Source organism: Limanda limanda, chromosome 11 (genome assembly GCF_963576545.1).
Source record: "Limanda limanda chromosome 11, fLimLim1.1, whole genome shotgun sequence".
Classification (NCBI taxonomy): Eukaryota; Metazoa; Chordata; class Actinopteri; order Pleuronectiformes; family Pleuronectidae; genus Limanda; species Limanda limanda.
In genome coordinates this window covers 4,945,281-4,957,753 of record NC_083646.1, presented here as the reverse complement: position 1 = coordinate 4,957,753, position 12,473 = coordinate 4,945,281, and positions in this window count along the sequence as shown.

Sequence of the window (12,473 nt, the reverse complement as noted above, 5' to 3'; positions counted from 1 at the left end):
TCTCGGATATATTCTGTGTAGAATCAAATGATAGAATAATAAAAGGTCTGCAGCTTGAGATATGTACACTAAATTGGATTTAAACCTGATGCTGAGGCAACTGGCGTCTATAAAACCACCATTAATCACGAAGCAGTCGAGTAAACCAAGTTTCTTCACGACTGCCGTCTGCAGCATTCTGTTTATCCTTCTCCATGATTCAGACTCTGCTCACTTTTCCAAAGGGTAAAGAGAATGTTTAAGTGATGAACTAATTGATTTCACAAGAATCAAAAATTGTGTGTAAAATATTCACTTTCTCTGTTTGATATTTTTGATGCAAAGAAAAAGACGTGGATCGTTCACTCATTCAGTTTCCGTGCCCACCTAATCCTTTTTCTGGCTCACCTGGGGCTACAGCCTATCCCAGCATGCACCGGGGCGGATGGCAGGACACTTGGCAGGTCGCCCGAGCATCACAGGTTGAACTCAGACATCCACTCACGCTCACACTCACATACCTGCAGGCAATTTAGAGTCTCCACTCTGCCCGACTCGCACATCTTTTCAATGTGGGATGGAACCAGAGAGAAACCCACACATACCTGCACAGGAAGAGCCAGGGATCAAACCTGGGTCTGCTTTGCTGTGAGGCGAGAGAGTAAACCACTAAACTGTGCTGGTTACTTTCATGACATTAAGTTTGTAGAATACAGATTTGGGCACGAGTACGATTTTACAGCAACCAATTCACTATATGGACACGTTGGCTCAGTTTGAACAAAGCAACTCCATACAAACAAATCCTAGTTAATGACCTTATTTCTTTTTAATCAAATTAATTGTGGATGAGTCTTCAGATGGTTGTCTTGACTAAATGATCAATTGTTTGCTTCAGAAAACATGTTGATCACAATTCTCCCAGATCCCAGAGGAGACATCTTGAAGAAAGTCTGGTTCTGTCAGACCGACGCCTGAAAGATATTCATTATAAAAACTGAGAGAAGCAGCAGGTCAGCAGCTTCAGGCGCTGAGCTGTGACTGGCCGAGCTCTCGCCCTCACACAGTCACAGCTCCGCAAAAAGCCACCGAGCGATTTGTGACGCTCCGACCGGCACATGCTCTTCATCTTTACTGAAAATCATGAAGAATAATATTTGGAAATAGCTGAAGAATGATTCTCTTTCTCGAGTCAACTAATTGATTTATTTGACTAATTGTTTCAGAGTTAAACACTGAGTATATAAAGATGGACGAGATTGAGGTCATAAATCCCACCTCATCCATGTTAGTGGATGGGATATGGGTCAAATTAAAAAGTCAAAGTTCACACGCCTCATGTCCAACGTCAGCTGGGATTGGCTCCAGACCCCTGCTGCAACTTCATAAGTTGGTCGAGGGCGTGTCCATCATGTCAATGGCGCAAGATGGCAGCGTTTATGCCCGGAATATTTAGGCGAGGAAGAGGAGGAAGAGGAGGAAGAGGAGGACATAGCTGCACACACAACAGTGACATTTCCCTGAAAATGGCAATCCTTTTATTTCCAGGTTCTCGCTTACAGCTTTGTCATGGAAATGCGTTTATTGTAATTATTATCGAGTAAAAAATGTAAATATTCAATGATATTTCCCTGCACAAAAGACTGCAGTAATTTTTATTTAAGAGCTCCTCAAAGTCTGCGTATTTAATCATGGAAAGTTGAACTGTTTAAGGGAGGGAGGGACGGTGTGGAGAAGAGTTTGACGGCTCACTTCCACGATCACCAACATCCGCACTTTTAAGTGAAGGTCAGAACTTTCACACTCACTCCAGAGCTGAATGGAGCTCTGGTCAGCTGAGCCGCTACAATAACGTCCGTGACCTGATGTGACTGCTGAGCTGTAGGAGACTGCAGCATCGAACACAAGCAAAACACACAAATACACAAAGTAATAAGCAAATAAATTCAGACAAACACACACACACACACACACACACACACACACACACTCATAAGAGGTAAATATAGAAATATGGCTGGAATGAATGGCTCTACAGGTGCCTGATTAAACAGCCCAGCAGTGCAGTATATTGTGGAGTGTGGTGGAGAGTGCTGCTGAACACCAGGCTGAGCAGAACTCTGGATTCCTCTTTCAGAGACCGATAGCCTGACACTGATGTTTAATCCAGCTTCAGGCTTCAGTGCAGAGAGTGAGTGTGTGTGAGTCTGTGTGTGTGTGCGTGTGTAGGTGTGTTTTTCCCCTGTTAATTTCAGAGGTCATTATTTTACAGCCAGTGTTAGTGGCCCTCATTTTACTGGCCCCTCAAGGTGCTTCGGGGAGAATATTAAAAGCTACTTGAAATGTAGCACTTTGAGTGTGCACGTCAAACGAAATGATTAAATCCCCCTCGTGTACATAGTAGACATTTTAATTATGCACAACATTATTTAACGTGGAATATTATTTATGTGCGTATGAAAAAATATGAGTTGCATATAAAGAGGTGACAAGTAGAGACTTTGTGAAGTCATCTCAGGCGAATGAGGGGAAATGCAGTTGGAGATAATCCCAAAAAGTTCAGTTACTCATAATTAACTCGAGGAGGCATCTGCGTGTGTGATGTAAAGCAAACGGAATAATATCCCCTCGAGCCACGAGTTCATCTTTTTCTATCCGTTGGTCAACCCGTGATTCATACTACTGACATATGTACAGTAACTTCCCGCAGTCCCGAGGGCATCTGGCTGAAACCTCACAGTTCTGAATCACGGGGCGTGGAATGGGATCTCATGACATCACGCCGGCAAACGCTGTGAGCCAACCACATCCGGAGGGAGATCATTATCCCGGATTGGCAGCCCCCCGATTGGCTCGGGAGAGAGGAGGCAGCTCCTCCTGACCTTTCTGCTGTGAGCGAATCCTGACGAGATCAATCAAAAGCCAAGACATTCTCTCTCTCTCTCCCTCTCTCTCCCTCTCTCCCTCTGCTCAGGCCCATTGAGTCATTCCACTCAGGCTTTGCAGCAGAATTGAATTACCCACCCACCCAAAGTGTGGCCCGAGCTAGAAAAGCCGCTCCTCCCAGCAACTCAGCTCCGACGGCCCCCATGTAGATTCCCCCAGTATCAGTAAAGCACTAAAGACTCAGAGAGGATAAGGGCCTGGGCCTTCTTTACTAAAGCTAGTGTCGTGTTCGGCTACAGATAGGGATGGAAAAGAGGAAAAGAGGATCAGCTGAAGACTGAACTCAAGGCTATTGACACAGAATAAAAAGACAGAGAATGACGGCACAACTGGACCGTTCAGGATTCATTGATTCTCTGCTAAAAATAAACAGTTTATAGCCCCAAACAATAAGAAATTACTTTATATATCATTATAACGTCAGGCCTACCTCACACTTTATACAGTTAACACACTAAAAGACCCAAAATGTGATCGACAATCCATCTCCCATAACGTGTCACATCAAGTCCAGATCTCAGCCAGGACATCAGCACTTCCCATTCCTTAGATAAACTCACTTTTTAGCCACGTGTTCACAAAATTCAAATTTAAATGCATCATGAGCACAAGTGTTATGCAGGTGTTACACTTGTGACAGGAGTGTTTCGACTTGCAGATTTGTATTCTACAAAAACTAAAATGGTCATTGGAAGATTTATATTTACAAAACAATCATTGGGCTACTGCCACTATATCTCTCCTCTCTCATCAGCTGGAATTGTAATACCCACAATACTCGCTCCCAGAGCTGGCTTTCATTGTATGTACCTCGTGTTAAGACCAACTTGGGGAAGACAGCTTTCTGTTATAAAGCCCCCTACATTTGGAATGAGGTCCAAAAATCTTTAAAGTTGTGCTCATTAGTTTCATTGACAGAGTTTTCGAGTCTGGTCTCATGTACAGCTGACTTCTCCTGCAATGACTGTAACTGCTAGTTGACTTTGCCATAGTATTTTATTGACCAATTGTTTTATACCTTGTATTACTGTGTATATATATATGCATATTTATTTCATTCCTATTTATTCAATGTATTAACTTTTAATGTATCAACTTTTTTTTTTTACCCTCGGCACCATTGAAAATGAGGGTCTTATCCCTCAATGTGTCTCCCGAGGCTTAAATAAATATTCAATCAATCAATCAATCAATCAAAATCACACACCACATATGAGGATCTGACCCTACGGCATCTCGGGAATCTGTCGCCTTAATATCTGCACGACCGACACATCAATCGGACGCAGGACACATGAAGAAGCCATACAAGTAGTTAAAAGCTAGTTCATCTCCGGGCCTTCACAGTCCCTGCGGCACAGAGAAAATTAATGTTGCCCAAGTCGGCTATTGATTGACCCCCCAGGGCATCAAAGACCTTCAAGCGCCAGGTAATACATGTTTAAACACGCTTTATTAAGACGCTGCTGTGTGCGCCGCCCTCTGTGCTTATTCATGGGATCCTCGCGCAGACTGATGAATATGCAAAATATTACACATACATTCAAGGGAACGCCCGCTGAACTCTGCTTGACTTTCCGTGTGCAGGCCGGAGCGAAGACATGACTGATGTTTCCTCAACGCCTTGACTTCGCTGCATGGATTCTATACCAGCCGGCTTCGTGGCAGGAAGGAAGAAGCCGGACGCGGCGTCTGGTTTGACATTTAGAAGCGCCGACTTCCCACATCTAGAGGGGATTTGGCCGGCGAATGTGAAAATGTCCCTGGACTTTGACAGGGGGCCCCTTTGATTCTCGGTACATCAGATCACTAGAGATCTGTCACCACCAGCGGAGAAGCTCTACAGGCAGGAGCATTCCACCCTCCACGCGTGATTAAAAGCAAATCACTTCTCCCGGATGCTCATCGCTGGTTCCGACGCCGCCGCTAATTCCACACAGCACTTGAAAAAGCCGCCGCTAAAGCGTCTCCAACACACTCGGCCCGCCCGCCCACCGGAGAATGAATGGGCTCCCGCTCCTGACAGATCATCTAGTGCACGGGGCGAGATGGAGCTGGCGGTACAGTAATAGCCGAACAGATGATGGGTCTTGGCACGGCCCGAGCAGCGGAGGGGTGTAAGACAGTCCCTTATGTCACATGGGAGAAAGAGAGGGAAGGAGAAGGAGGGAAAAGCGGAGTGCTGCAGTGCATTGGTGCCGTGCTGTCTCTTTAACCATGGCCATGCTTGACAGGAGCTGCTGTATCAAACTACTGTAAAATCGACAAGGGGACCGGGGGGGGGGTGGGGAGGGGGGGGACTCGGTGGCTGGCTGCTCGCTCGTGGTGTCCATCTGCTCTCATGATGCAGCCATGGTGGAGAAGGAGAGAGAGGAGACGGTATAGAGAGGGGAATAGAGCGAGTGTGAGTGTGTGTGGGTGGGTGGTTCAGCGTGAGGGGGGTCGACCACAGTACAGGAGAGAGAGAGAGGAGAAGAAGAAGAAGAAGAAGAGGGAGGCAGAGATAGAATGAAAGGAGGTGTGAGTTTAAGAGAGCGGATGAGGAAGGAAGGAGATTCAGTGGAGATAGGGAGGCCCAACTCTGCTGCCGCTGCCGCTGCTGCCGCTGCCGCTGCCGCTGCTGCTGCCTCCCGCTGCCTCCTCATGTGAGCCGCTACTTGGCATGACTGCAAATGGCTCGACTGGTACATTAGCTCAACGCACTCGTCGATGTGAGTTCCGATACATCTGCAGGATCGTTCAAGTCCCTCCCCCTCTCTCGCCCCATTTACCCCGTCCCTCCCTGTTACATGCACCGGGATCTCATCACAAATCAATGTCACACTAATATCAGCTGTCTTTACCACATATTTCATCTCGACGTGTTGAGTCACCGTGCAGCAATAAATATATCTCACAGTGTTACATAACCGCCCGGAGTAACCATGGAGCTTCTAACGTATAGGTAAGACAGGGGGAGGATTAGAGCTCTGGTGCTGCAAGGGAATGCTATTTTCACCATGTGGTGGATTTGGGTTTGATAAGATTCAGAGATCGTCAGTTCACTCGGAAAAAGATCCAAACTCACTCAAATTTAGCACGCAAGAACATTTCAATGATTAGTATAAATATTTGTCGATAGATTCCCCGTACAGCGACTAATTAAGACAGAGTATACACATACTAGGCTTTTGATTATTTTTTACTATTGCTTAATTGATTTTAATCCGATTAACCGATTAGTCATTTGTCAGAAAACGGAAAATGGCCATCCCAGTTTTCCAAATCCGAAAGGTACCGTCTTCAAATGTCCGACAAAGGCTTGCGGCCAAATCACTGAGTTTACTATCATCACTATGGAAACCTGAGATATACTGACGAGCTGCAATGAGAGAATCTTGAGATATTTTCTAAGTCAAGGAATGAAATTGGTGCCAATTCTTTTTCTGTCAATAAAACAAATGAACGTTATTGTTGCAACATGCATCTGTGACGTGTGTCTTATATTCCAATGTGTGGTTGCGATGTGTATTGTATATTTATGGTATTTTGCTGTTATCTGCTAAGTATCTTTGAGGATCGTTGCTCTACAAATAAAAAGTATTATCATTATTATTCATGATATAAATTAGGCAGCGATGTACATAAACAAGTTCGCAGGTTTAGTTCAAATTGACGACCGCTGCAATCGTCAAGTTGGAACTGTAAAACCCGTATTTCCACATATTCATACGCTTTGCAAAGCAGCTCAGAGCTAAACCCCCGGCAGTTGAACCAAATTGGATAAAACTAAACGCTGCTGAGCTCCGGAAACAATGTCTAAAATGAAAACACCACTGTGCGATCACAGAGAGGAGAGAACTCAGTGCCATCGCTGGCAGGTTTTGAAGGTGCAGCACTGTGCTCACAATTTCCTGGCAATGACTAGTAGAGTGGGTTTTTGCACACATACACACACACATTCACACACACACACACACACACACACACATTGTAAGAGAATCTCACCAACATTATGCAACCAACTTCTATAGCTGCACTTGCACAAGAGGGCATTCTGGCCATTATCTGCTTCGCTCGGCGGGAATAAAAAAAAGCCGAGTGAAAAGGAGCCGAACGGGCTGACACAGTTAAATTCGGTTTCTCTTTTCATGTGCGGCTCAGACGATGACTCCAGGGTCACAGTGAAGTCCAGGAAGCTGCAGGCAGAGTCGTCCCCCCCCCTGTATCAGGTCAAGACTAGTCTCCATTTTGGAAGCACACATATTGTTCTACAGGGGGGCTACAGGTCTGTGAGCTGGTATCCACACATCCACTCTCCCCATCCTCACAGTCACATGCAGCACACCTCCACTCTCTCCTGAACCCACACACACTCACACACACACACACACACACACTCACACACACATACACACTCTCATCCACTCACACACATCCTCCTCCTCGATAACAGGTACTCACACGAACCACGACTACCACCCCGGTCCTTCTCTGGCGTCTCCAAACTTTGGCCTTCACATCTCACTCACAGTCCGACTCTGGCCCATCACGTTTTCAGGAATTTGCTACTGCTGGTGGGGGGGTTTTGTGTGTGTGTGTGTGTGTGTATATGTGTGTGTGTGTGTGTGTGTGCGCCTGAGTGTGATGTGAGGCAGCTCACTGCAGCACGCCTGCTCACATATAGCATTAGTCACAGTTGCAGTGCAATGATACCGAGGGGGAATCTGCCTTTACTGTACACTGAAGAGCCTTCACCCACACACACTCCAGCACAGGGCAATAAAAGACCTGAAGAAGAATAAAGGAGAGCCTCTCGTTTTTATTTTCATTCTACATTTTTATAGTGGGCCAAAGTTTCTGCCACACAGGAAGCAGGGGGAGGTTATTCATAAAAAAAACCCAACATATTCCAGGAATATTTCATGAACAGCATAGAGGATCAAATCTAAGCATTTAACTCCTCTAGGGTCTGAATAAGAATATTATAAGGGATTATAATAAACCTTCGAAGTGTGATCAAGGCAGTGAACTCCACAGTGGACGGACAGAATATTATCTCCGGGCTATAAACTCCCACGGTTCTATCACACCAGAGGAAGAAGGGAATATTGGAGCAGTTTTTTCCATCACCGCTGTGTGGCCGGAGGAATGCACTGAGAGGAGCGTGACACCACCAGCTACACACATGCAAACCGTTTTACAATACTACAATATCCGCATGCACAGGTCTGCACGGACACACGCTGCGCCGGATCCCTGTGTGTGTGTGTGTGTGTGTGTGTGTGTAGAAGCGTGCATGTGTGTGCATCTATCTAGAAGGCACTCCGGGCTATTTCAATGCACCTGTCGGCTATGGTGCGTTTGGATGCTGCATATGATAGTGCCAGAGAGAGAGAGAGAGGTAGAGAGAGAGAGGAAGAGAGAGGATGGTGAGGAACAGGGTGGAGGACAGAAGAAGAGAGATGCAGTGGATGACAGAAATATAATTATATATATATATCAAATAAATCTGCTGTCTTACCTTGAAAGGGAACATAGGACATGTTCCAACGGCATTGAACGTGGGCTGTGCGTGTCGGCGTCTCTCAGAAGTAACGGACAAGCAATTCAGGAATACATCTGAAATCAAATACAAAAATAAAAAATAAAAAAACACACGCGGTTTTAGTGGAGTCGCAGCCGCAGGAGAGGCCAATATTCCGCTGTTATAGAATCTGGCTTCATCATCATCATCATCATCATCATCATCATCATCATCTTCCTCATCATCCTCCTCATCATCATCATAATCCACCACCGCTCCTCAAAGCGCCCGGTTCCCGGTGCACGGGCAAAGAAACACAGGATGCAGAAGTGTGTGTGAGTGCGTGTGCGTGTGGGTGAGTGAATGCGTGTGTGTGAGTGCGTGTGTGTGTGTGCATGTGCGAGCGTGTTTCTTTGCACGCTGCTGTTTGAGGTGTGAGGGAGAGAGAGAGAGAGAGAGAGAGAGAGAGAGAGAGAGAGAGAGAGAGAGAGAGAGAGAGAGAGAGAGAGAGAGAGAGAGAGAGAGAGAGAGAGAGAGAGAGAGAGAGAGAGAGAGAGAGAAAAGGGGGTGGGAGGACCGGTTACGCGCCTGCGAGCCTGCGTGCGTGCGTGTGTGGGCGCGCACGTTTCCCAATATCTATAGCCTATCTTTAGCTTGAATCCACATTTTGTGCTTGCGTGTTGTAAAAAATATATTTTAATAATCTGCGAGAAGTGCTTCAGGCTGTGTGTGTGTGTGTGTGTGTGTGTGTGTGTGTGTGTGTGTGTGTGTGTGTGTGTGTCATGCCAAGGCCGGATTAACCGCCAATAGGGGTTCAGGGCAAAGAAGATTGCCGATGCCCCCCCCCCCCCTAGATGGGAGGATCATAAATCTCGACCACTTTATAAAGCGCCATCGTCAGCATTTTCCCAGGCACCGATAGGAACCAATCGTGGTCTATAACTGAAATGATTAGCCAATTAATCAATTAATTCATTAAATGTTATCATAATTCATAAATGCTTACAAAGCGCCTGGCAGCAGGTGACATATTTGTATTCATATTTGAGAGTTTTTCCACTTTTCTATAGAAGCAAATTCAGCGTCCTCATGTTGTTGAGCACTGGTCAGACAAAAAGAAAACCATGAGAGAATAAAAATGCCATTTCTCATATTATTCTGTGACACGTTCGTCTCTGAACAATGAACTGGTGATGAGGATAATTGCTGGTTGCTGCCTCCAGTGCTCCTTTGATGGAATAACACAAATACCTTGCCCAAGGTTGTCTGTACGTTAATTACTCGACACAGAGAAAAGAAATGGAAGAAATTTGATTAAAAAAACGGCTTTGGAAAACAAATTAGCTCAATTTCAAGCAGTGAAGGACTAAAATCTAGAATCTGACTCGGTCACCGGAAGCACAAGCAGGGCGACATTTCGTGAAATACAATAAGGACGTTTATAACATAAAAACTACAGAACAGATTTCCACTAAACTTGGTGGAAGGACAGGAACTGAGATAGAATCCATAAAAATTTGGGGACAGATCTCAACAAACAGGAATTTTTGACTTTTTTCAGGAAGCATATTCCTGTAAAGCAGTGTCAGGCTTTTTTAGTAATTTAACTCATCATTACTTATTATCAACATTATAATTGATGTATGTCCTTCTGTATTTCAACCATTTGTCTTCTTGTTGTGCAGCATGTTGTATTTTTTTTTGTATTGAACATGGCTTTATCAATAAAGTTTTTATAAAATAAATGAGTAAAGTGATACAGAGTACACCCGGGGCTTAATTATATCTGGACTGATGCAGCGTTCCGTTACATCTCAAAGCTCAGAATTACCGAATTATCGGAAGTTGGAGCGCCCCCTCAAGTCGGAAGATGGCTGTCGCATGTATTAACAGTAGTGAAAGTTTTAGTCTTTGCTGTTTATTACCCCTTCTGTCGTTAAATTCGACGTACACATTGTACTGTCCAGTTATTGTTTGTGGACATGTTATAATGTTAGAATTCGTGAAATGCAGTGTTATGCGTTGTTATGAACTGGTTTTGCGGTAGCTAGCTGGCTAACATAAACTTTGTTCCTGAGCAACTGGAACGCTGTCATGTCCGATTATTCGGCTGTGACGTCATTCCGAGTGCCGAGCTCCGAGATGTAATGGAACGCGGCATGAATGCAAATAAAAGCTATTTTAAATGTATTCAAATAAAACAACCAATAGAATGTTTAGAGACTAATTGTCTTAATGAGCCCATTAAGAACCATAATAACACAAAGAACTGTGAGTCTGTGACAGTTCATTATATTTAGACAACTACAGGTGAGTCTTACAGGTAAGTTTCCATTAATGTGTCTTTTACAACCAGCACATTCTCTTTTAAATGGTAGTCTACTACATAACTAATCCTCTCATCCAGTGTACGTTCAAAAAAATCGAGTGAAGCCCGATCACAGCACATGACCGAACACAGGAAGTGTATTAAGAGAGGAAGCTGTGGAGCCAAAATGGCGGCAGGAGCTGGCGTCAGCTGCCTCCGGAGAACATTGGAAAAGTTGAGCCATAATAAAAAATATGAACCAATACAAGCTTTGAAAATACCTTTAAGCTGTAAAGTTGTCAAATTTAGAAACCAAAAGATTTAAACATTTTACAACTGTGGACGAACTGAGAAGTGATGAACCCACCTGCGATTTAGTCATTGTTCAGTTTGTGACTTAACAAGCTATTGAGGTTTTCTATCGGAAAAACACAGGTCAACATCCATTAAAAATAAGTTAAAATCAGGTCAGAGCATTTTTGTTGAAAAAATGTAAGTTATAGACCAGTTCATATCTTTTATTTGTCCCCTGGAATCACTTTGTTGCACCTTTCCCTAGACAGTTATGTTGTGTTTGTGTATTTGGGTTGTTTATTCCCAGGTATTTGTGTGTTTGCAGGTGTGTGCTTTTGTGCACTCCTAACACATGCTGTAGAATCCAGGAACTGTTTTTTTTAGTTTTACTGTGTTGTGGTTATTTGCTTGTTTTATGAAGTTGCCGTGTGTTGAGCTCTCGGGGCCACGATGCAACAACTGACTATCATGCTTCTTCACTCAGAAACATTGGGTTCATTTTCTCAGATGTACAGATTCTTGTGTGTCACGCTGGTCGTCTCCTCTCAGGTCATGCGTGGTAGGACCTGTGCAGTAACGCTTTTGTTTCCCTGCATCTGAGGGACCGTGAAGGAGGTGACACACACGGAGCTGCACCTGCCTGTAGTTGAAACGAGGGGCGTTCGCCATCTCGTGGTCTAAATCAGCAACTACAGGTGCAGCCTAGAGTGGATTTCAGTCTTTATAATAAATATTCAAGTTGTGCTGACTCAATTTAACTCGTTTGTGCCACTCAAATAAAGCAACTAACCAGGTAAACCAATAGAAACATGTGGCAAGATGGAGAAGAGAAATAAGTCACTGGAATTAAACCATCATTTAAAAGTTCTCACATTTTCATAATTTAAATTAACAGGTTTTGTTTGTTCTGGGGGGGGAAGCAGCTTCTCCAGAGGGATGAAACTTCTGCAGCTCGTCATGAATAAGAGACAAAGAGGGATCAACTGCATCCTGCAAATAAAATATTAAAACTATGAAATTTACCAGTCTACTTCCTCCTTAGTCTGATTTCAATTATTGATGCAACACGTGTCCAGCAGCTGTTTTACAGGAGACACTTGTCATAGTAGGAAAAGTACTCGTGGTTTTTATAACATTAACTGAGTGTCCATGTCCATCGTGCTCAAATACAAGGACCCTGAAACCAGAGTGTTTATTCATTTTCACCAATGACACTTGTATCTTTTTGTGAAAATGACCTCAGCTCTGTAAAAAGTGAATTTCCTTCAGATTTAGTAACAGATGAGACCAAGAGCTACTGGGGAAAATCTAAAAAGCTCACGAATACACAGCTAAAATACATAAACACCTGCAAATACACAACTATAATACATAAATACCTGCCAGTTCACAACTAAAATACATAAATACATGCAAATACACAACCAAAATTCATAAACA